The sequence below is a fragment of the Cupressus sempervirens genome, chromosome 9 (assembly GCF_028749045.1).
Source record: "Cupressus sempervirens isolate cs-2001-9-10 chromosome 9, ASM2874904v1, whole genome shotgun sequence".
NCBI classification, from domain to species: Eukaryota; Viridiplantae; Streptophyta; class Pinopsida; order Cupressales; family Cupressaceae; genus Cupressus; species Cupressus sempervirens.
In genome coordinates this window covers 711,589,808-711,615,269 of record NC_143126.1, presented here as the reverse complement: position 1 = coordinate 711,615,269, position 25,462 = coordinate 711,589,808, and positions in this window count along the sequence as shown.

Sequence of the window (25,462 nt, the reverse complement as noted above, 5' to 3'; positions counted from 1 at the left end):
GCATGGAGTGTGTGTTGGTAGAGAAGGTCGAAATTTTTTTTTTGATGGTAATTATGGTGTGAGAATGGAAGAAGTGTGCCCAATACGGGTGTGGTGGGAAGCAGACGTGTGGTAAGGTCTATAAAGAATGAGTTTAGGTGAGTGATGACCATATATAGGCAGATAGCATGGAAATGGAATGAAGCAAGGCTAAGAGTAAAACATGGTCATCAGATTAATTGAGAAGTTTGAGCTAGTGTGTAAGTGAAAGCATGTCAGGCTCACCAGATTAGTCATAGTAGGAGGGTGATGCTAGCCAAGGAAGGTGGATTAGGCAAGGGCGAAGAGCAAAGCGCATTCGGCAAACCTCTAAGGAGCTAGTATATCAATCCAAATTGCAAGGTGAATAAAGTCAGGTGGGATGGGGGTTGGCACAACCTAAAGATATGGGGATCAAGGCAGAAGAAATACCCTTGTCAGCTTTAATGATGTTGTTAGGGATTGCAGCGCAATAGACATTGCAGGTGGTATTAGATGATGATGAACCAATGATGCAAGCAGATAGTAGCCCGCCTGAGATGATGAAGAGTATGTTTAGAGAAGAGAAGGAGGCAGGGGAGATAAAATCTTCAAAAAAAGTCCACAAGAAAAGCTCTGATGGATGTGGAAGATGTTAATGTGTGTGAGGGGATGAGTGGAGCATGTCAGTTGATTAGCCTTGGAATTCTAAGACAAGGATGAATAGAAGGGGAAGCAAGCAATGTAAATATGGAGGAGTCACAGCTAGAGGTGGGGGGTAGAGATCAATTATCAAGTGACATGGAAGAATATGAAAATGTTGGATGTAGAGAGAGTCCAAATAGAAAATTTTGAACAAGAAGTTGAGTTTCTGCTAAGATTGATGGAGAAGGCATGTGAAGATGGAGCGTAAATGGAGGCAAGATAACTCCAGGTGGTGGTGAATACAGAGTGGGTGTGGGTGTAATCACTAGAAGTGGAATTGCATGTGGAGCAATTGCATTCAAAAGGGAATGATGTGGGGATGCAGGCAAAGCAGTCATGAGCTAAAAGATTGTAGGAATCCCTAAAGATGACATAAGTGAGGTTGGAGAGCATGCAAAATGAGCTAGTGCTGTTGCAGTCACAGTCTAAGTCGTTCAGGAGACGGTTGCAAAATCAAACTCTATCATTGAAACTGTAGGAGTAGTTAGCATTGAGTGAGTCGAAGGTGAGATAGTTACAACAGTGGTTGGGTGAGACAAAAGTGGACAAGGAGCATTGGTGAATGGTGATTAATCAAATGAAACAAGAGCAGGATGTGGCCCAATGAACGATCACTATACCAAGAATAAATAAGCTAGCGAAGAATGTGCTCGTGGATATGTAACAAATGACCAAGGTACACCAAGAAGCTGCCTATTATATGGGACTTTATCATCAGGTGTTCTCAAACAAGAACCAACAAGAGACGTAGTTTGTGGATAGGGAATTTGTACAACTATTAGATGCGTAGTTACGTAGTGGTAGGTTTTCAATTCCCATGGATGCAGTGTGGGTACATAGAGCATTGATGCTAGGGGCTCCTTCTTTGGGAGTCAGGGCTAAATAAATTCCATTGATTAAACACCTTGTCTTGCCACCTCCCCCAGGGAGGCCAGAATAAATGATCCATCACAAAAAAATTGAATGGAATGTTGTCATTATCGTCGTAATAGAATAAAATTTGTGTTTTTTTGTGGCAAGCAAAAGGACAACTAGTGATAATGTTAATGTGTTGAATGAACCTTGTCATGTTTGTTTTTGATATTATTGGAATGTATTTGGATGTTTTTAGTATTTTGAGGAGTTTATGGATGTTTCTGGAAATTTTTTGGGTGTTTGGAAAAGTTTCAAACTTCGTAATACGATCTATAGAGGAAGACAAACCTTCACTTGTATGTGGGGAACTGAATGTCTGTGTGTGCTCCCAATGAAAGATGAGTACAAATTGGTGTAATAGTTGGAGAGCCATGGCATTTAAGGTGGAAAAAGCAAGAAGTGCTAAACCATATATTGTGAGGCACAAGTCTGTATATATTGATAGCCTTTATAGACAAGCATAAGGCCAAAATTAGGCTTTGATGGCCAAAAGAGGCCAAGAAGGGCTTTGAAAAAGGTGCTTGGGTGTCTGTGAAGGATGTTTGGGCCCTAAAAAAGGCACCAGGGCCTGAAAAAGGTGCTTGAGGGCCTAAGAAGTTGATGTGGGGGCTTGAAAAAGGCATTTGGGCCTAAATAGGCATTTTGGGGGCCTAAGAAGGCCAAAACATGGCGTTTGGACCTAAAGAGGTACTTAAAGGGGCCTGAAAAAGGTGTTTGGGCCCAAAAAGGCATCTTGAGGGCCTAAAAAGGCCAAAACAGGGAGTTGAAAAAGGCTTTTGGGCCTACAAAGGCACTTCAAGGGCCTGAGAAGGCCAAAATAGGGCCTTGAAAAAGGCATTTGAGCCTAAAAAGGAACTTTGGGGGCCTAAAAAAGTTGTTTGAGGGGCCTAAAAAGGCAAGGAGACCCTTGCAATCTCTCAAACTTAAGCTTATTATGTGCCCCATGTTAGGGGATGATGAGAGAATCGACAAATATCTAGGCCTTTCGGGATAGCATTGATATATTTGTTGGAGGGGTCTAAATCAATCGTGGCCACTGCAACATAAATAAGACTAATAATCGATCAAGAATTATTGTTCTTGGCTAGAGGAAAGAAAAGGGACTCTACCAGATCCTCTTTGCTATTCACGTTGTGCCAGATTTTCCAAAACCTAATGAGATGTTTCAGGACATAACTACGCTACTTCTTAATGTCGTTGAGGCACTTTTTTTTTATAGTTTTGCCATAGATAATGGAGCCATAAAATATGCCATAAAATATTTAAATATTTTTCAATAGAGTGGGCCTCACCATTGATTTCATATAAAACTGGTCGAGGTATGCAAACCTGTCTCAAAGGAGCAACAATTATAGATAGACACCAATTGGGTGCATCACTTCTATTTATATCCATTTTTTTCTCAAGAACAACCACAACTTGGTAGTGATCTTCAAGGCTATGAACTGCTTGGTCTGTTCTAGTATGACTGAGATGATTGATATCACACTCGATTTTGTGTAGTTCTTTAGTTCTTCGTGGACGAGATGGTTCAACAGCATTAAGGTAGACAAAGACATCATGGTCAATGTCAAAATGGGGAATATGGTGAGGCTCAATTATATCCTAGCTAATGAGTTTGGGATGGATTAGGGAGAGTGATTCATAATATGAAAAGGGTTCTATGGGGTTTAAAAACTTGATCTCATTAGATGGCTCATATGTTGTATCAGTTATGTCTATGGCATGTGCTTCCTCTAAGGTATCAGGAAAAGTAGAGCTTGCGAGTGGCTCATAGTAGTCATCTTCGACTTCTACTAGAAAGAAGTCAAGAAATAGGGTTTGAAACTGAAACCCTTCAATATGTTTATCATCCTCATATGATGTAGTGTGACGTGTTTGTTCTATAGGAGCACCTAAGTTGTTTTGTTGTACTTTGACTCTTGGTGAAGTAAGACCCAAATGAGAGATTGATCCTTGTGTAGTGAAATAATTAGATACAGGGATATAAACACCATCACATTCTTTGTCATGGATTGACTCTTCAGATAATGATTCAAACTCCTACTTAGTAGAATTGTCATTGTCTTAATTATTGAAGGTGTCCGTGAATGGTTCTCTTGTATGGTGTGAACTGGGGAGAGATAGATTTACACTTATTATATCAGTTGCCTTCTTGCTATTACCACCTCTTTCTTTCAGTATGCATGCCAGAGTGGAAAAGGTGGAATAGCTATGCTTGGGAAGAGAATCGGGGGTGCTCTGTGCCTTACCTTGTTCACTATACCCTACCCCTATTTTGAATTTGTTGGACTGGAACTATGCTACAAGAGGTTTGACAATGCCTTTCCCTTTCCCTAAGGGGCCATCTCCCATATATCCCATCTTTTTCGTTAGACCAAAACCTTTTCCATATAGATGGGGGAAGATGTCAATATTTTGTTTACTGATTTCATCTACTGTGCTTGAGGGAACTCCACTTGCCTTAACAAAGTGTGTGTGATACAGTCTAGTGGTGGATGATGGTTTGTCATGAGATCTTGGAGAAAGTGAGGGATCAAATAAGGAGACTGAATACTCACCTACCCCTCTGTGTTGTAGTTTACACTTCCTATCAAACACCTTCATCAACTTATCCATTTCTTCATAATGTGTCTATTTAAGGTCCTTTGATGATGATGGTGAAGGAAGGGATGAACTTGAACAACCGACTTTCTCTTTACCCTTAGTTGATGTAGATGGGTGGTCATTATTTTGGTTGGTAGAACATGAATTGTCTGTTGACATGGACCGACCGATGTCATCTATCAGGGTGCCAGTTTCTTCCTTGTTATGAGGAACAAGGGAGTTATAATATTATGTAAAGTTTTGGTCCCCAAGTATGGTCACATCTTGACCCATATATGGAAATTTAAGACATTGATGGTAAGTGGAGGGAACAACTTGCATGTTGTGAATCCACGTCTTCCTAATAGGATGTTATAAGTTAATTGCAAGTCTAAGACTTGACAAACAGTTTCTTTCATAACTGGTCCTACCCTGATTGGTAGAATAACCTTGCCTTTGGAGGATCTCTCCTTGTAATCATAAGATTTGATGGTCATTTTCTTCCTTGGATCAACAACATCCTCTATATATCCTAGGGCTTTCACTAAATTTAGTATGCAAATGTTGAGATTTTCCCCACCATCAACCAATGCTCTCTTAACTCTATTTTTATGGATAAAGACTTCAATATGCACAGGGGAATTTTGTGGCTGGATGATAGACATGTCATCTTGGGCTGAAAAGGAGACACAATGAGGAGCCACCTAATTGTTGACCATGTTTTGGAACCTACTTACATCCAGGTCATTTGGCACTAAGGCTTTGGTGAGGATTTCTTTATGCTCTGATGAGATTTGCAACAACTTAGAAATGGAGATATGAGTGGGAGTCTTAAGTAACTGGTTGACCAGGTTGTATTTAGGAAAGGAGGAGCTCGTAGTTGCAAGATCAAAATTTGTCATGGGTCTTGGTAAAATGAATTTAGAGGTCTAGCCTTGGGTAGCAATATTTGATGATTGTTTCTTATTTTTATCCTTAATTTGAATGACATTTACAATGTCATCAAATCCGAAGATCATGCCAACGGTGTTATTGTAGTGATGTGCATAATTAACCTTATCATGAGGAGGTGCCTTTTGATTAGCTCTAGAGGATTCAAACTTTTCATGACTCATGAAAGGGTTCTTGAAGGTTGTATGGTCTTCATTATTGCTAAGGTTATTCACTTTGATAGTTCTGTCGTTGATTAATTTTTGCATGGCCCCCTTAAGGGCAAAACAATTGTTTGTTAAGTGCCCCATATTTTAGTGATAGGCACAAATGTGCTTGCCATTCCACCACTTTGATTTGACTTGGGGTTCATAGGGTTTGGCCTCAAGTAGCACAATGAGTTCATTAACCAAGAGGGTTTGTAAAGCACTCTCATAAGACACCCTGATAGGTGTATACTCCTTGGGTATATCAGAAGACTAATATCTTTGTGGGGGAGGAGCTTGGTTATAAGAAACTTGTTGATTAGATGTAGAGGGAGTTGTCGTATTACATCGACAAAATAGATGGACATTATCTTGTTGAGGTGTGTTTGGATTGGTGTTGTTGATGATAGGAAATAGTTGATTTAGAGCGGGTTGAGTTTGTGGTTTGACATGGTTGGCTTCAACCACCCCATCATTAGTAGTGTTTTTGTTGTTGTTTCTCCACCACAATTTTTGTTTGTCAGTGGACCAATTAGAGCAATTGTGATTCTATGTGGAATTGTTGGAGAAACCCTTACCATCTTTAGATAATTTAATAATGTCATTGTTTATCAAGGTTTCTTCTACCTTAGCAGCATTTTCTAAGGTAGTCTTAAAATCTTTAGGCCCTTGGAGTTGGAGCCAGTCATTCATGGGTTTTGAGAGACTATTGATGAATATTCTTGTCTTCTCTTTGTCCAGTATGTCTTTATGATACTTGGCAAATGTGTGTCTCCATAGTTGTAGGAAGACCTTGAATGATTCACCAAGAAGTTGTTTTGTGTTACACAAATTGATCATGGTAACTTCTCTTTTGATGTTATAGGAATATTGGGTGATAAAAATGGAAGCCAATTTTTCAAAGGTTTTAATGTTGGAGGGTAGCTTGGAGAACCACTCCATGACTTGCTCCCCAAGGCTCCTAGGAAACAAATGCATTAGGTAAGTCATGTAATGGACAAACTCCATACTTAGGGTATAGAATTGTCTAAGGGGATCTTGTGGATCCAATGTACCAACATATTTATCATATTTTGGTATCTGCACATTTTGAGAGAAAGGTGTGAAGGTAATGTTTTTATCAAATGGAAGAAGGCATACCTTTTCAAGACTAAACTCTGCGGGTTGTATTTTCCCTCGATTCATCCTTTCCATTTCCAATTTCAAGGCTTGTAATTTTTGTGTGACAATATCTAAGGGTGACTCTTCTTCATCTCGTTTCAAATTGGTCACATCAAAGTCAGACAAAAATTTTGCACCTTGTTTTGCTAATGCTAGTATGTAGCATTCTTTGTATTTCTCAAGTATCTTGTCCATGATATCAACAAGTTTGAGATTTTGCTAAAAGTATTCAATTTTAGTTTCAATGCTCTTTTCAACCCATATGTTAGATGAACCCATTTTGGCAAAGGGTTCTGAACTTTGGTTGAACAGGGGTAACACATGAGTAACTAAGCTTGGTGAACAATCTATTGGGGTAGTAGGTTCAATGAGATCTAGAGGTTTCATACGTTTGATGCTTATGCTGGCTATTCTAGCACTCACCCGTATAGGTGATCATTTTGGCTTCACAATTACACTAGTTTTGCATAGTGGCATGAGAAGTGAATAGGATTCCTCTAACTCATATGCATTTTCACAATATGAGAATTTCCATTGACCATGATTTGTTTGGGGTAATTAGCTAGATTAGACAAGGTGTTTGGAAATATTGATAGGCTAAGTTCACCCTCACGAAGTCAAGTAGAGAACGAATGTGTGTCTCCAGACATTTTCAGCTTGATGTGGATTAATAATATCATCTGTAGCTTTGCTTGTTTCAAAAATGGTTTTGGTCAATTTTAGGAGCTCTCGGTCTAGAGAATATCAATGGGAAAAAGGGTATCCAAATCCATCGTTCGTTTGCAAATGGTGTGTATGTAGATAACCTCTATTTTAGGTTCTTTCTTAGATGCATCACAGGATTGATTAAATGCGCTATTTCATTGATCATATGCACTATTTAGATATTCGAATGCACTATTTAAATGTTCAAATGCACTATTTTATCTATTATATGCATTGTTATGTAGGGTAAATGCATTATTTAAAGCTTTAGATGCATTGTTTTATAGTTATGTATGCTATAACAGAGTTCAAAAGCATCACAAAATTATCTAGATGCGTTATTTGGAGTAGTGGATACATTGTTTCAAAGTCTTTCAACAATGTTCTAGTTTTGGACTTGGTTTCTCATTATCAATTTATAGTTACGTCTTTTGGAGGGACTGTGATTGGAACTGAAGTTTGTTATTAAACTTTTAGAACACATCCAATCATAATATAAAAGTCACAATAAAATATAAAATTGCATGCACCTAGAAAATGGAAGGAAAGGGCTTCCCAAGGTTGTCTTGAGCTGATGACTAGTGGGTTTTAGTGTTTAACCATCAATGTTCGTATTTACCTCTCCTGTAATAGGGAACTTCCCACCAATGCTAAGGAGGTTTGGTGCAATCCCTTATGAGACTACTAGAGGAAGGCTATGTTCTGAACATAGGTGGCTTGCATTCAATTGGGAATGCAATATTGGGAGTTGTTCCCTCTCACAGGCCCTACTAAGGCAACTCGAGAGGTAGCCTTTCTATGATCGAGTAATCCTACCTAGTAGAAAGTAGGAAAATAGAAATCATAAACAGGTCCAAGAATTTGGGCACTCTAGGAGAGTGAGAGCATATCTCTACTGTTCTGACCTCCCAAACACAACAAACAAGTTTTGTTCAATTCCAAACCCTTAACTATAGTAGACAAAGGGGTTCCTAGTTAAACTATGTGTTTGTTCTTTCCTATTTGACTGTTACTAACCCTCACAAAAGGTTTGGAATTTTGATCAACACTCATGAGTTGAGATCATAGGCCTACTTTTGATTAGATCAGTGAGGTCAGACATACTACTTAGAATAGGCTATGGATTAAAACAAATGTCACAATCTAATTCACAAGGGTTTAGATCTACTTACCTATTTTTGAGGGTCTTCATTCTTGTTGCACATTTCAAGTAGCCTAAGAGCTCTTGTCAGCTTAGATGAGGTCTGCAAACAATCAAAAATTAGATCTAAACATTAGATGTGAAGGCTAATAGCTCAAATCAGATGTATAACAGAAAACAACATATGCATCATAGAAATTGGTATATGTGCTATAATAATCTTCAAATGTGCTATAACAATAAGAAAATGCACTATAAAAATGATCTAGTGCACTATAAGAATGATCACATGTGCTATAAGAATGAGTGAATGCGTAGCAGAATGCTTCAAATGCATTAAAAGACTAAGTGAAAGCATTAAAACAGTGTGTAAAAGTGTTGCTATGTCAGGGGACTGATAGATCCAATCTTCATGAGCTTGGAAATGTCTTTGAAAGTTTGTTGATCTCATTATGAAGCTTCTCACACACTATAAAACCTATAGAAGGTCAAATTTGCACCAAAAACTAGAGAAAAAAGTAGATCTAAAAGAAAAAAAGTAGATTAACAAGAAAAATTGAAGAACAGAGAGGCTTTAATATGAAGCCCCATGGTGGGCACCCTTTTGTACACGATATATTCGCGTATTCGTGAAACCTTAATGTAGATTGTAGATAAAATGACAACGAACTAGACTAAACCCAAGAAATCATTGTCAAAATATAAAATCTACAAACGTCCCATGTTTCCCTAACTACAATCGCTAAGAATGCTCTCAGCCCAGCATCTCAGTGACGGTTCTAGAATGAGAGTATGCTTAAAATGAATATCTACCAGTACGTATACAAGATCTAAGATGAAAATGTAGATTGTATGCGAGTAACAACTCTTAAAATACTATCAAAATGGACATTAAATTGAGCTAAACATGTATTAAAATAATACTAAATAACATGAAAACAAAGATAAAATGCTATTCAAAATGGCATAAACTTGCTAGAATAACAATGCTAATATGCTCAATATGACAACTTTGAATATGCCTATAATGTAGATGCCTAAAACTTGGGTCCCTTTGCTCTTGAATTCTCCTTCTATTTATAGGATTTTAAAAGGATTTGGGGTAAGAATCTGGGTTTTACCTTTGATTGGTGGATAGAGGGGAAATTGAAAATGTATCATGAGAGACAAGAAGAGGAGTCCAAAAGTCTTGATTTTGAGGATAAATGTGGATTTTTTTCAGTTCTTTATAATATAAAAGGAAGATTTTCACTTTTGTGAGGATAAATGGATTTATTGATAAAATAAAAGTTCCATTTATTTTCAAAAGTTTGTCTTTTCCTTTTCCCTTTTGAATTTCATTTTATGATTTTAATTTGTTTTTCTCCTATTTTTAAACTTGATTTAGGTCTTATTAATTTGATAAATGATTTATGTAATTAATGACTATCCTCTAATTTCCTCCTTAATTTGCATTGATTGGTCGAAGTTGTGATGTTTTAAGTCTTTGCCAATTTTTGGGTGTCTACAATAGTATAGTATGAAATGGTGAGAGGAGAGAAGTTACAAAATAATAATAAACAATAAAAGTGTTTCATAAAAAGAGAAAGATTCAAGACTTACTATCATAACAATTCATGCGCAAATACTCCACTTTACACATAATGAATATGGAAGCTAGACTAACTATAGCAAACAAATCCCATCATACTTTTTATAAACTAAATTCAATCATATTTGCCATCTATAAAATTTTCAAAAATTAAAAGAAAGAAATTAAACTAATAATGAACCCATAATTAGTACTTGATAGAAATTCTATCTAATACAAATCATCAAATCAGTCGAGGAAATAGAGGTGTGAATCATAAAGACAAATGAAATATTCCATAGTCAGCAATGCTTAGGTGATGATACAATATAATATTTATATGGCTTATGTGAGTTAATAATGTTATGATTTCTAAACTAAAAAGAGGTTGGATTTCTCATTACAAAAAAGTAAGTTAGTCGGGACATGCTTAATTTAATTCAGTCATCAATATCAACCTATTTGGAAAGAATGATTATTGAAGCTAAATGTATGTTTGTTTGTTCACCTTGATTTGTAAAGGAATATTCTCTCTTAATATGATGTTTCAAATTTCATTTTAGGATTAATAAATGGAAATTCAAGGAATTCTACAATAGAGGCATTCTGTTGTTTAAAATCTAGCAATGATCTTGGCCAAGGAGCAATGTACAGGCTAGATCAAGTGGTTAATCAAAGCACGAATCTAGAGCAAGAAACGAGGATACCTACTAATATTAGAAGATCTTAAAGATTGTAATAAAATGAGAAAAAAATTCATGATGTAAGAAAATTGTGTAAAATGAGGAAACACCCTCATAACTTCATAATTATGTAAATAGGGGAATACCCCTATATTATTCTTTATACTTTTTGAGTGAACGAATGTCCCTGGACAAGACAAGAGGTTTTCTTGACTTCATTCTTTCCTACCAATGTCTGTTTGAATAGAGGAAACTTGTATAGATTCCTTAACTAATAAAATGTTTTGGCTTGGGCCTTTTACCGACAAAAACAAAATACAATTTTGGGGATACTAATTAAATATGATCTATTTAATTAATTATAATGAGATAGAGAATAAATAAATAATTATTTAATTATTTTGTGGATGAATTGGTGATGAATTATTGATTGAACAATTAATAAGGTAACTAGTTAAAATAACTTAATCATGGAATTTAAGATAAATGATGATTCATCATTAAAATATAGTAGAAGGACAAAGTTTATTCAATAATAATGATTATTAAATAAATTAAAGAGGAATATTATCAATCTCAGTGCATTAGATAAATAAGGCCATTTTTAAATGTCTACATTTTATTTTTATTTTTTTGGTATAATGCTTTTTAGGTGTTGTTTCAAAGAATAATAAAAATTATGCCCTGATATGCTCTAGAGGGAACAATGTGATAGTGTGGTTAATGATAATGCCCTCAAGAGAGTATTTATGCAAAAAAGTCATGAACAATCTCTTGAAATAAGATGATGTTATCTCAAATGAAATGATGAAATAAAAGCATAATTAATAAGAAGTTAAGGATAATGGAAGGTTATGATGACTACTAGATTGACATTTGACATAAAATTTGCTGATAAGAATGATGTTTGGTTTCAAGAAGGACATATCCTACATAACACTAGCAACAATGTATGGTTTCAAGGAACAATGACAACATATAGGTTAAGGAAAGATAAATCTTTTAGAAGATAAATGATGATGTGTGATTTTATAAAACACATATCATGTTTAACACGAATGATAATGCATAGTTTCAAAAAAAGAAATATCTTCAATAAGACAAATATCAATGGAATGATTGACTTATTGATTTTAATATTGTGAAAATTGATTTGAACATTTTGACAGATAGGTGGATTAATTAATGGTTATAATGTTAGAATGGATTGGTAGAATGTTAGAAGAGGAGAGAATGACAATGAATCTTGATTGAAATTCTTAGGTTACAATAAACAAAGAGCTTTGCTTTCAAATGAAAAACTTAAATTTAAACTTGTGTGAGCTATTTATTTTTTCATCATAGAGCTACTTTATTATGGAAAAAAATAGATACCATCATGCCAAGATATGAAAGATCTAGGAAAGACTACATTCTTGCATTGTAACATGTAGGCTAAATAAACAAGAACGTGATTCGATCAATATAGTTCAAGCATTTATGGTCGAGGTATGTGCAATGAATCATGACCAAAATACTCTTTGGATTTTTTTGAATTTGGATATTGTATATGGAAGAGAAGGCTCTAACTATAGACACCAAAACTGATGTTTTAAGACTCCACGTAAAATATTCCACAAATATAAGATAAAGAAAATAAGATATGAACCATCATAATATCTTTAAATTGCTTACAAACACCCCAGAGATACATAGTAACATGGCTTGCAAAAATCAAGGCATAATAAGACTAACATAAAAAGTTTCATCCATTTTGATTATGTGTTTGTTTTGTTAGAGTAGTTTCTACATTAAAATTTGACATTTTATTGATGCTAATCTAGTTTCAAGAATAAGGTACCCTGTTTAAGATTTCTCTCTTTAGTTTTGAGTGTTACTTCCCTTGTCTAAGATAACATGATGTTTGACAAAATGCTTTTTGGAGTAAAAGGTTTATTGTCTTTTACTTACTCTTAAGATTTCACTATCGGAGGATTGACTTTTGTCTCTTCATGAATGTGACATTTAATATTTGTTTTATTTTATTAAATGCCACATTATCTCTTTAGGGTTTCTTTAGAGTTTCCTTTTTTAGAATAGTTGATCTCCTTTTATAAGGATTGATCCCCTTGTATTTGGTAACATTTCTTTTCATTTTGTTCCTCTCTTGAATATAATTTTCATCTTGAGAGTCATTCTTCTCTTCTTTGCTTCATTCTTCCATGTAGCAGGTTATTTGCTTGCACGTGATTGTTGTGGCTTCTATAAAGTTGAGTTTTGCATCTATTTTGGACACCAACTCCTACATGGTATCAGAGCTCTTCCTACAGTTTCCTATTCGTATTTGAAGTTCATTTTTTAAAATTTCATATTGAAGGGTTTTAGATACCCTTTTTTTTCTGGGTTCTGAAGGAGGTCTTTTTTTCGTGCATTTTGAGTCCAGATGGACCTCACCATTGGATTCAAAGACCCCAAAAACACCCATTTTCATATAAATTTTGTCCATTTTGGACAAAATTATTGTTGGAGGCTTTTTTTCTCTTGTTTTGCATTTTTTTGTGGGTTTGGGGGCAGGGGGGATCAAATTTTTAGTGCACTTTGAGCCCAAACAAACCTCATTGTTTGACCTAGACTGCCCAAAAATGCACCATTACCATATAAAAAATGTCTCATTTGGAGACCATTGGCTTCAGAGGCCCTAACACGCGTTACAAGGCAACAAAAAAAAAAAAATTGCCTTGTAACACGCGTTACAAGGCAAAAAAAAATTTTAAAAATTAAAATGGGTCGCTCGCAAGCCGCTACGTGGCAACCTATGACTGGCCACCTAGGCAGTCACCATGGCCTCACCATTGCTACTATACCATTGCCCAGTCGCAGCACCGTCAACCATCGCTATCACCAACTGACCACCCACTAACTGTCATTCTACTGCATCCTTAGCCACCACTTTGCCAACTTCCATGCAACCATGTCTATAGTTGACAAGTGGCACTCGTGTGTCAGTGTTAGAAAAAGTGATTGAAATGATAAAATATAATAAAATGAAATAGCATAAAATAATAGATTTAATCCAAGAGAGCAAGAAGAGTTTTACCATACAAATGATACAAGATCAATGGAGCAATACCAAAGATAAGCAACACAAAAGACAAAGATTTGATAAGGGGAAAGCAAAGAAAACCCCTTGTGAGTATTATGAATGAGGCAAAAGCCTAAGAATGAGAAAGAGAGAGAGAGAAGAAATGCAGCAAAATAGCTCATTTACAATAGCATCAAAAACTTGATGTGAATAATGGAGACTAGATGAAAATGAGAGAGAGAAGCACCTCTTTTAAAGAGATGAGAAAGGAGTTGCATGTCTTTGCATGTGTAACTCCCATTTCTATGAATGCCACATTCATAAAAGGTGTGTGCAAAGTGTCAAGTTCATCTTAAGGAGGAATATCTATTTTCCTTATTAAAGGAAATACAAAAAAGAGTTGTCCTCACAAGTGGACAATAGGACGAGAATGACATGTCCTTTACATGTAGACTAGAGGAAAAATAAATAATACATAAGGGATACCTTGGTTTATCCCAATAAATAAATAAATACAACCAAGGAAAGATTATTAATTCTAACACCCCCCTTTAATCTTTACTTGGAGAGATGTTGTCAAAATCAAATTGTAATTTGGTTTTTTTGAAATATTTTTCGTTGTGCAAGAGGTCTCTTATTATCATGGGTACATCATTGGAGAGCAAAGAGAAGTTGATAATTCTTCAAGTGTGTTATATCTTCAAGTGGATTCATGTGGCATAGGATCTGTACAACAAATAATGATATCTTGTATGTGTTTTGATGGATTACCTGAAACATAGAAACAAAGGCAACTATCCACAAGGATAATTTCATCTTATATTCAAGTTAGAAACTTTTTATGTATAAGTAAATTTTCATAGAGTAAATATAAGTGTAACTTGGTACCACAAAAAAATCAAGATAAATCATATCTTGCAAAGAACAAATATGTTATCAAAACTTTCAAGAAAAGACCATAGAAAAGGCTAGCTAATGAATCCAATATCAACAATGCTTCAATCACGTGGATATAGATAGTCCACTAATAAGTCATTTTACTGCAAGTTAATGGGCGATCAATCCATAACCTGCATGACTCATGATTTAAGCCAAGAAGTATACATAACATTATATGGCATGTTTTCAAAGATATCAAAGGGAAGGAGTATGAGTATTAACAATTGATTGCCTTCAAATAAGAGTAAAATGCCTTCAAGATGGGTCAAACTAACTAAAATTGGAGGGAAACTCCAATAATAAATGGTATTAACCATAAAGTGCCAATATGGCAATAGAATGATGCTAAAAAAGCATAAACTGCACTAATGTGCCAATCAATAGAACAAAATAAATGTTGAAGGCAATAGTGTATAATAACTCATAATCCCACCGAATAAGAAAAATAAATAAAATAAATTTACTTATGTGAAATAAAGAATGCACTCATATTTGATAAGTCACAAGAGACACAAAAATTTGTATATTTATCAGGATATATATGTGGGCCCCCATATATACACATGAATAAATATACCTAAACTATCATGGTATGAAACATGCAAATAGAATTAAGATCATATATAGAACATAATTTCTAGGCAACATACTAAAGAGAAATGTCAAAGATGATGAAAGAGAATTATTAACATCAAACAATATTTGCAGTAATTAATCCTCCTAAGTTGAAATCCATCCATTCTAAAAATTGATCTCTTTTACTAAGTACTTTTTGAAACCATTTATTTTTTCTCTTAACAAATTTATCACTAGAGGAAGAGTCATGATGTATGAATGCATCATTTGTTTCAACATTAACATTATTACCATTATCAATATTAGCATTATTACCATGATCTATAAATGCATCATTACCATTACCATTGTAAGAAAGAATAGGAGGAATAAAAGTAGATATATGAGGAGTAGGGTTTAGAGAAGGAGGTTGGTCCTCCACTAACACAATTCTGCTTCCATGAACATGTTCATTTTGAGCATTAGAAGAATCATGCACACCATTTCCTGCAAGACAAACATTTTGTGCTATGTGCACTTTGTTAGTAATAGGATTATAAGCTTGATAACCTTTGGTATTTTTCATATTTTCACTCATGCACTTTGTACATGCCATCTTAGATGAAGCAATAGGAGGTAAATTTTCAACCGTATTAGATAAAATATGCTCATTTTTCAAATGAGCAAGCCTTTCATGCTCCATATTAAAAGTAATATCTTTGTGCAAAGAGTGTCTAGAAGAGGTGAACCCAGAAAATTTAAATAAGTTATCATGGCCTAACTTAGCATTAGCAACAACTTCATTAGTGTTAGGATCAATAACAGAGCACATGTCCCTATGAAACTCAACTTTGTAATTTTGACATAATTTTACAACAGAAAGAAGATTGTATTTCAACTCAAGAACATAAAGGACATCATGTAATTTTCCATTTGGAATACTAACATTACCAAATCCTTCAACTTTGCAACTATGATTATCAGCTAATTGAATTGAAATATTAGAAGGATCGAGTTTTAAAGAATCAAACACTTCTTTATGAAAAGTAACATGTTGAGATGCACCAGTATAAATAATCCATTCTAAATTTTTAAGAACATTGTAACTAACAGTAAAAGCATGACGAGATGGATGAGAGTTTTGATTATTGTTATTCATAAGTTGCTTATCTTTTTTTTTTTTTAAACAATTATTAGTTAAATGACCATCTTTCCCACAATCAGTATAGTGGGGTTTTTTATTAAATTGATTAGAATGAGTATTATTATGATGAGTGTTTGGATGATTATTGTGATTATTATTATTATAAGTATTGAGAGAATCATTATTAGAAGATTTGAAATTTTGATTTTGACTTTTAAACACAAAAGCATGTTCATTAGATCTAAGAGTACCAAATTGTAACAACTTAGCTTCCTCTTGACGCAACAAATTTTGAAAAATACTATAAGTTAATTGAGTAGACAAAGTAGGAATAGCAAGTTGAGAATGAACATTAGTAATAAATTGTTGAAATTGTCTAGGAAGACATTTCTTTAAAATAATGCTAATTAAACTAATATTAGTGAGAGTAACGCCTAATCCAATTAGTTGACTTTTAATATAATCAAATTTAAGTAAAAATTCATCCATGGATTTGAAATCAATATACCTTAAGTCTTCCAAATTGTTTTGCAATTGAATCTTGCGTGATTCAGATGGCCTGTCATACGTTTGCTTTAAAATATCCCAAGCTTCATGGGCATTAGTGCAACGAGAAATTAGAACATATAAATCTGGGCTAAGAGATATACCAATGAGGCCAAGGGCTTCTTCATTTTTAGTAGTCCATGCATTTTGTTCATCTTGTGTAGCTAAGGCACCAGGAACTACAGAAGGGTCAGTAGCAACATCTAAAATATGCTTAAAATGAAATATAAATCAAAGATGAGTTTTTCAAGCATGATAGTTTGAGTTATTTAACTTGATTTCTGGAATTAAAGCCGACATGATTTAAAAATTACGTTTAAAATTTAAATAATAGATTTGAAATAGAAAAGTGAGACTTATTAGCCACAAGAATGTTAAATATTTATTAAGAGATTTAGAGAGTCAAAATTAAAAACTAAAATGTTCCTTGCAAAACCACTGGTCAAATTGAAGAAACAGGAAAAATAAAAATTTGAAAAACTGAAAAAATGTGTTACACACAGAGAGCGATAACTTTTTTAATTTAACTCTATTTTCAATAAAATTTAAAGGGTTTTTTCATTTTTATGTTTTCTAAATGTTGTTCAAATTTCAGCCAAACCCAGATCATAAATTATGAGATATAAGAAAAATATGAACTGTTGTACTTTCCTTTCTAAAACAAAAAACAAAAAAAAAACTTGAATTTCACAAAATTTAAAAAACCTGCAACAGAAATAGGGTTAGATACAATAAAAAAAATTAAAAATAAAGAATCCTTTGGCGGCAAGCCTTGTAAAGGAGGTTAGAAAAAATAAAAAAATGAAGAACTCTTTGGCGGTAAACCTTCCAAAGAGGGTTAGAAAAAAACTTGAAGATTGAATAAAAAAACCTACAAAAAAAATAGGAATGAATTTATTTTTTCTTCACTTCTCCTCTCAACAAAGTTCTCCAATATGGTAACCTTCACAAAAGCTCAAAACAAGGATTAGAAAGCTCTGATACCATGTTAGAAAAAGTGATTGAAATGATAAAATATAATATAATAAAATAGCATGAAATAATAGATTTAATCCAAGAGAGCAAGAAGAGTTTTACCATACAAATGATACAAGATCAATGGAGCAATACCAAAGATAAGCAACACAAGAGACAAGGATTTGATAAGGGGAAAGCAAAGAAAACCCCTTGTGAGTATTATGAATGAGGCAAAAGCCTAAGAATGAGAAAGAGAGAGAGAAGAAATGCAGCAAAATAGCTCATTTACAATAGCATCAAAAACTTGATGTGAATAATGAAGACTAGATGAAAATGAGAGAGAGAAGCACCTCTTTTAAAGAGATGAGAAAGGAGTTGCATGTCTTTGCATGTGTAACTCCCATTTCTATGAATGCCACATTCATAAAAGGTGTGTGCAAAGTGTCAAGTTCCTCTTAAAGAGGAATATCTATTTTCCTTATTAAAGGAAATACAAAAAAGAGTTGTCCTCACAAGTGGACAATAGGACAAGAATGACATGTCCTTTACATGTGGACTAGAGGACAAATAAATAATACATAAGGGATACCTTAGTTTATTCCAATAAATAAATAAATACAACCAAGGAAAGATTATTAATTCTAACAGTCAGGTCTTCACCAGGTGGCCCCTATCTGCCACATCACCTAACATGTCAATAGATCCTTCTCTTTCCTGCGATGGTTGGATGACCATCAAATTTAATGTCGTGAAGTGTTGATGTTAGCACTTTGGATGTCCTTCTAGGCCATAAGGAGTAGTGTTTAGTCTTTTGCTCATAACTTGAGCATACAAACTCCATTTAAAAAAAAATATCATCGGAAAGTTGGTGTTGAGCACGTCACGATGGTGTAGGTTTCATTAGATTTTGATGATGTTTAGGTGCTTGTATTCAGTGTCAAAGGCCAAACTTCCTTCTTACACTCTACAGGCCATATCTTTTGTGTATGAGCTCCATTTTTGGCTAATGAAAAGGCATTGGAAGATCTTGTAGTGCTCTATCCAAATCTACTATCCTCTTCATCAGAATCTTTCAAAGGTACATAAGTCACTCGTCTGAATTTTTTTTTCTTTTTCTCATTATATACACATTACTTTTAGCTATTGGATTCAGTATCTTGTATTGTAGGGGGGTGTTTTCAATATGTTGTTTCTATCATTTATTTTAGAACAACATATATCTTTCAAAACCAAAACACCTTCTCAAAACAATGGATGAGACCTCTTCTTGTCTAGCTTCTCTAAACCTAGATAACTATCACACCTTGGTAGTTGCCATGACACGACTACTTCATTCCAAGGGCTTGTGGTCTTGTTTGGATGAGGATAAACTTCTATTTTAGAGTCCATTTTAGACATATCAGCATAGAAATAAGATGGATGAGGCCATGGGTTTTATCTCTCTTAGTATTGTAGACAACTTACAGTTTCATCTTGTGTACTACTTCTTGGGAAATGTGGTTCAAGTTCTAAACCTTGTTTGGTACTATTAGTGAGTTTAGGGAACTTCAACTTGAGGTAGAGCTTACATCACTTGTACGTGATTCTTTCCCCACCATTAAGGACTTTCTAATGAAATTCAATTAATAGAGATCATTGCTACAAGGTTGTGGCAAGACGACAAATAAATAATGCATTTTCTTGACATTGTTAAAGCTTTGGGGGAACTTTCAAATTTTCTCCTCTACTTTTCACTCCATTATGATGCATTGGGAACTCATTTCACCATGCTGACATTTGAGGAATTATGTGACCATTTGACTAGAGAACAGGTCAAGATTTCCCAGTTGGATTCTATATCAGGATTAAATACCACAGAATTACTTGCACAATCATCTATAGTGAAGAAAAATAAGACACCAAAACCCAAGAGAGATTTAGTAGGCAATGAACATCCCTCCAAGCCTTTTACAAAATCTACTTCCAAACCATAATCCAACCCTAAGAAGGGTAATTCTTCTAAGTTTGGTGAGTCTTCCTCCAAGACTAAGAAGTCCATAGGTCATCCTTGCAATTTTTGTGGCAAGGAAGAACATCTAGTTTCCAGGTGTTGGAAATGGTTAGAGGCTTTAGAGGACACCATGCAGCAGTATCACATCTCCACTCCTCAACCACCTTCCTTGTCTACGGGGAAGGGTCATGCTCTTCATGCACGAGTAGTGTCTTTAGGATCATCTTGGATCATTGATTTTGGTGCTTCATACCATATGAATCACTCAAAGGATTTGGTCACCACACTTGTTCATAATGTCACATCACATATTGCATTTGGTGACTCTATAGCTCCTAGTTCTTAGTTCAAGTTTAGTTTCACTGGATGGTGGTTCTCTTCAGGATGTTCTTCTAGTTCCTGACATTTATATGAACCTTCTGTTAGTTTATCAGATTTGCCTTTTTGGCTCTAATAAGACAATTGAGTTCTCACCACATGATGTGGTTATTCAAGATCTCCTTGATCCTAGTTCGGTTATTTCTACTAATAGTGTGGATCCCTAGTCTCACTTATATCAATTTGATGGCTTTGAGAGTTCAGAAAGTGTGGGTTCTTCTCTTGTTGCACATGCAAACTCTGTGAGCAAGCTTTGGCATGAGCATTTTGGACATGTCAACTACCACTATTTACAATAGATGAGTACATAGACATTGAATCTGGGCTACCACAGATCTCTTGCATTGGGCTACCCCTCAGCAGAATGGTCATGTTGCCAAGAGAAAGAACAGAACCTTACGGGAGATGGAAAATTGCATGATTCAATCATAGGATATGCAGTCTTCATTTTTGGCTAAAGCAATCAATTGTGCCAACTACATTCAAAATTGGATGCCCCACAAGGTATTACTACAGATGACTCATGAGGAGACTTAGTCTCATGTCAAGACTGATGTTTCCACATTTTGACTTTTTGGTAGTAAGGCATGGGATTTAATTCCTGATGCTCAGAGGTAATCTATGGAGAAGAAGAGTCAACCACTCATCTTCGTTGGCTACTATGAGGATGTAAAGTCTTACAGGTTGTTTGATCCTGAGTCCAAAGAGGTCTTTTTTCGACAAGATGTCCAATTTGATGAGTGTTTTCCTCTTCCTAATTCTCCTTCCTTGGATTCTTCCTCATTACCTAATCCTTCCTCTTAATCTCTTGAGGATGTTCCATCTTATGATGATGATGTCAATGATGATCCACCACATCCACCTCCTCCACCACCAACAATTGCTCCACCTTTTCCCAAGTGGGCCTATGTTACAGTTGAGCCAACTAGTCCTTTGGAAGGAGATCCTACAGATACCTTTCGTACTCGAGCTTAGACATTTGGTTCTAGTCTTTTGATTCATGTTATTTCCATACATCCATAATAATTTTTAGAGGTGATTATACATCCAGAGTGGGATTTGGCTATGGATGAGGAGTATTCTTCTTTGATAAAGAATCACACTTGGGATCTTTGTACTTTTCCAAAAGGAAGAAACTTAGTTTAGTGCAAGTGGTTGTACCATACCAAGCATGTTGTAGATGGCTCTATTGATAAGTGAAAGGCACATATTGTTTTGAAGGAATTATCACAGGTTTAGGATATTGATTACTCTGAGACTTTTTCCCCTATTGCCAAAATGAATTCTATTCACTTTGTCCTTTCACTAGTAGCTTCATAGGGATGCCCAGTCTTTCAAATGGATGTGAAGAGTGCATTCTAGCATGTTGATCTTCATGAGGAGATCTATATGGAGCAGCCTCAGGGCTTTGTGCAAGAATCTTCATTAGTTTGTAGGCTTTGATGTTCATTCTATGGTCTCAAACAAGCCCCTCGGGGTTGGTATGACAAGATGGTCTTGTTCCTGCTTTCTACAAACTTCACACGTTGTCATTCGGATCATACAATGTACATTCAATGTTAGGGGGTTGATATTGTGATACTTGTTCTCTATGTTGATGATCTCATCATTATCGGTAGCTCATGCTCCATGAGTTAGAGTATTCAAAGAGCATTAATGGAGCAGTTTGAGATGACAGATCTCGATCTTCTACACTATTTTTTAGGTCTAGAGGTTACTCAGACTTCTACTGGTATTTCCATCTTTTAGCAGAAGTATGCTCTTGATATTCTCTAACATGTTAGCATTATTGATTGCAAGCCTATCCCTACACCATTTCAGTAAGGTGTTTTCTTGTCTACCACTTGTCCTATAACTTCAGTGGATTCCACCCGACAGTTAGTTGGCAGTTTGTTGTACTTGACACATACTTGTCTTGATCTCTCCTTTGCAGTTGATCTTGTTTCTCATTTTTCCCATAACCCTCATGAGAGCCATTGGAAAGCTTCCAAATGTATCTTGAGGTACATTCAAGGCACTACACATTTTGGCATTCACTACACTATAGGATCCCCACACATTATTGGCTTTACTAACTCAAATTGGGTTAATGACACTGATGATAGGAAGTCTACTTATGGCTTTGTTTTTTTTCTTAGCTCTGATCCTATCACATGGTCTTGTAAGAAGCAATTTTTATTGCATTATCATCTACAAAGGTTGAGTACTTAGTTGCGGTGTTAGCTAGTCAGGAGATTTTGTGGCTTCGACAATTGATGACTGAGTTTGGGTTTCCTCCTGATAGTCCCACTATGCTTTGGTGTGACAATCAAAGTGTCATTTATATTTTTCACAACCTAGTGGAGCACCAACGTACTAAGCATGTTGAGATCCACATGCACTTCATCTAATAGTTGATTCATTATGGTGTTCTCCTTTTGGAGTACATTCCTACAAAAGCGTAGGTTGCTGATATCTTCACTAAATCTTTTGCATCACTATGCTATCTTCAGTTGTGCACCATGATTGAGGTGAAGTAAGTTGTCCTTGGGGGGTCTTAGTGAGGCCTTCCTTCCTTTCATGGTTTTAGCATTTTTTTCTCATCTCTTTTTGGAGTAGAGTTTTTCCCATGCAATTTTCTCTATTTTATAGATATTTGGTTATGATTGGGTACCTAATCAAGCCTTGTTGTCAGGACCCAAGTTTCCTTTTGCATTGTAGTTTCCTTTCTTTTGTTTACATTGTTTGTAGTTGCATTGTCGCTCATCTTAAGGGGGGTTGTTAGAGTAAAAGATTTATTGTGTTTTACTTACTCTTAAGATTTCACTGTTGGAGTATTGACTTTTGTCTCTTCATGAATGTGACATTTAATATTTGTTTTCTTTTATTAATGTCACATTATCTCTTTAAGATTTCTTTAGGGTTTTCTTTTTGAGGATGGTTTATCTCTTTTTATAAGGATTTATCCCCTTGTATTTGGTAACACTTCTTTTAATTTTGTTCCTCTCTTGAATACAATTCTCTTCTTTGCTTCATTCTTCCATGTAACAAGTTATTTTCTTGTAGGTGATTGTTGTGGCTTCTGTAAAGTTGGATTTTGCATCTATTTTGCACACCAACTCCTACACTTTGTTGTTTGGCTTTGTTTGCCAGATGAGATAGTTTGATTGATTTGACTGAGGATGTGCTAACTAGTATGATTGTTTGAACTTGGTTTCATTGAAGCTTAGATTTGTTGAATAAATTTTTGCATAGTTTGTATTATTTCAACTAGACTTGTTGAATCACTACATTTGAAGGAGGGTCATGACAAAATGGTCACTTTATTATAGAATGTCCATGATGGACCTTCTTGGTGCAAAAAATGAGAGGGTGTGAGTTTGGAAAAAGTAATTGACAAATCTCAAGCAAGGATAGTAGTGACCACTGATTTTTATTACAGGCATCAAATTTCCTAGTTTTCACCATGGTACTTTCCCAAGGTGTCACCAAAGTGGGTTTCACCGTAAGACAAAATTATTTCTCTTGTATTTCTATTTTTTGCTTCACCAAAGACATATGTTTGCTAGGGATCTGAGAAGATAATTATTTTTTCCTTTTTTTCCCTTTTTTGTGTGTTTTGGTATTTTGAACATCGGTCTGCTCTAAGAGTCACACATAGAACTTGCACAAACACAAGTTGTTGATGGTATTAGAGAGAGGCTTTCTATTTGAAGTTAATATTTGATATGCTCCATACCCATATATTGTTGTGATGATGTAAGGGCTTAACTACTTTGGTTCAAATTTTCCTAATTTTTCTCTTTGTACTTGATTCTTTTGGTTTTCGATCAATGATACATCACCCACTTTGAAAGATCATAATATATTCTTTTTGTTAAAACTTCTCCTAACACATTATTGGTGTTCTTGCAAATGTGTTAGTGCCTTTTATCTCTTTTTATCTAGTATTTTGAGACCTTGTAGTAGCGATACTTGGTACGCCTCATTTGTAATAATGTGATAAAGAGATACTAATAGTGATGGGAGTTCAACCTAAATTGGAAATATAACTTCAATGCATAGACTAGTGAATATGGAGTAGCTCATATGGGGGTTTAGAAACTAGTGTGGTATGATCATAAGGTGGGGTTGATTCAGAGGTTTCAATCCCAACCAACTTCATTGACCATCTTTTCACAATTTTGATTATTATTTTATTTGCAGCCCTAGCCTGATTGTTATCTTGGGGGAAGTAGTGTGAATAAAAACTATGGTGGGTGTATAATTGTGCCCAAATATCTTTAATTTTTTTTATTTTTGAAGGGGGACCCAATTAATGATGCAATTCAAAAGGAACCTGGAAATTTTTTTGTCAGTGGTATAGGTCATTAGATTGATTCAATCACTTTGTTAGATACTTAGTGGCCATTATGATGTGCTTATGACCATTAAAGGATGATGGATGGATCTTTCCAATGAGGTAAAACCCCCACTTCAAGAAAGGCCATCGTGAAATGAGTGTTTGTAGCTCTTGAGTTGGTGCATGCATGAAGTTTTTGTGAATTTGAGATTTTTTCCATTTATAAACAAATGACCAAGAATTTTCCTCCATAGTAGGCCAATAATACCTGATCTTAAATTTTTTTTGGATAAATTCATGCCAATAGAATAGGAGCCAAAAACACTCTCATGTACCTCTAATATTGTCATTTTTGCTTCCTTTGAGTTGAGACATCTAAAGAGTGTACCACCTAGAATTGGTGCTACCAAGATTAGAGCTAATAGTAAATAGTCTTTTAATACTTGGAAGGCTTATTGGCATATTTTTGGCCATTCAAATTTGATGTTATTATGCAATAAGTACTAGAATGGGTGGTACTTGTCTACCAAATGTCAAATAAACCTTCTAGTTGATTGTAATCTACCTTTATATCTTCTTAAGTTATTCAAAGTTGATGGAGGAGTTATTGCAATTATAGCTTGGACCTTCTCATAGTTAATCTCTCTTTCTTTGTGGGAGACAATGAATCCTAACAAATTGCATGATGTGACACCAAAGACACCTTTCTTTGGGTTTGGTTAGAACTTGTATTCCTCAAGTCTATCAAACACTGGCCCTAATACAGATAAGTGACGATTATTTTCCAAGGCCTTTGTTAGTATGTCATCAACATAATCTTCTACAGTGACATGCATGAGATCATGGAAAATAGTTTCCATTTCCCTTTGATATGTAGATCTAGCATTTTTTAGATTTAAATGCATTACATACCAAAAATAAGTGTCCCAAGCACAAGTAAAAGTATTTTTGTTGTTGTTCCTTTGGTGTGAT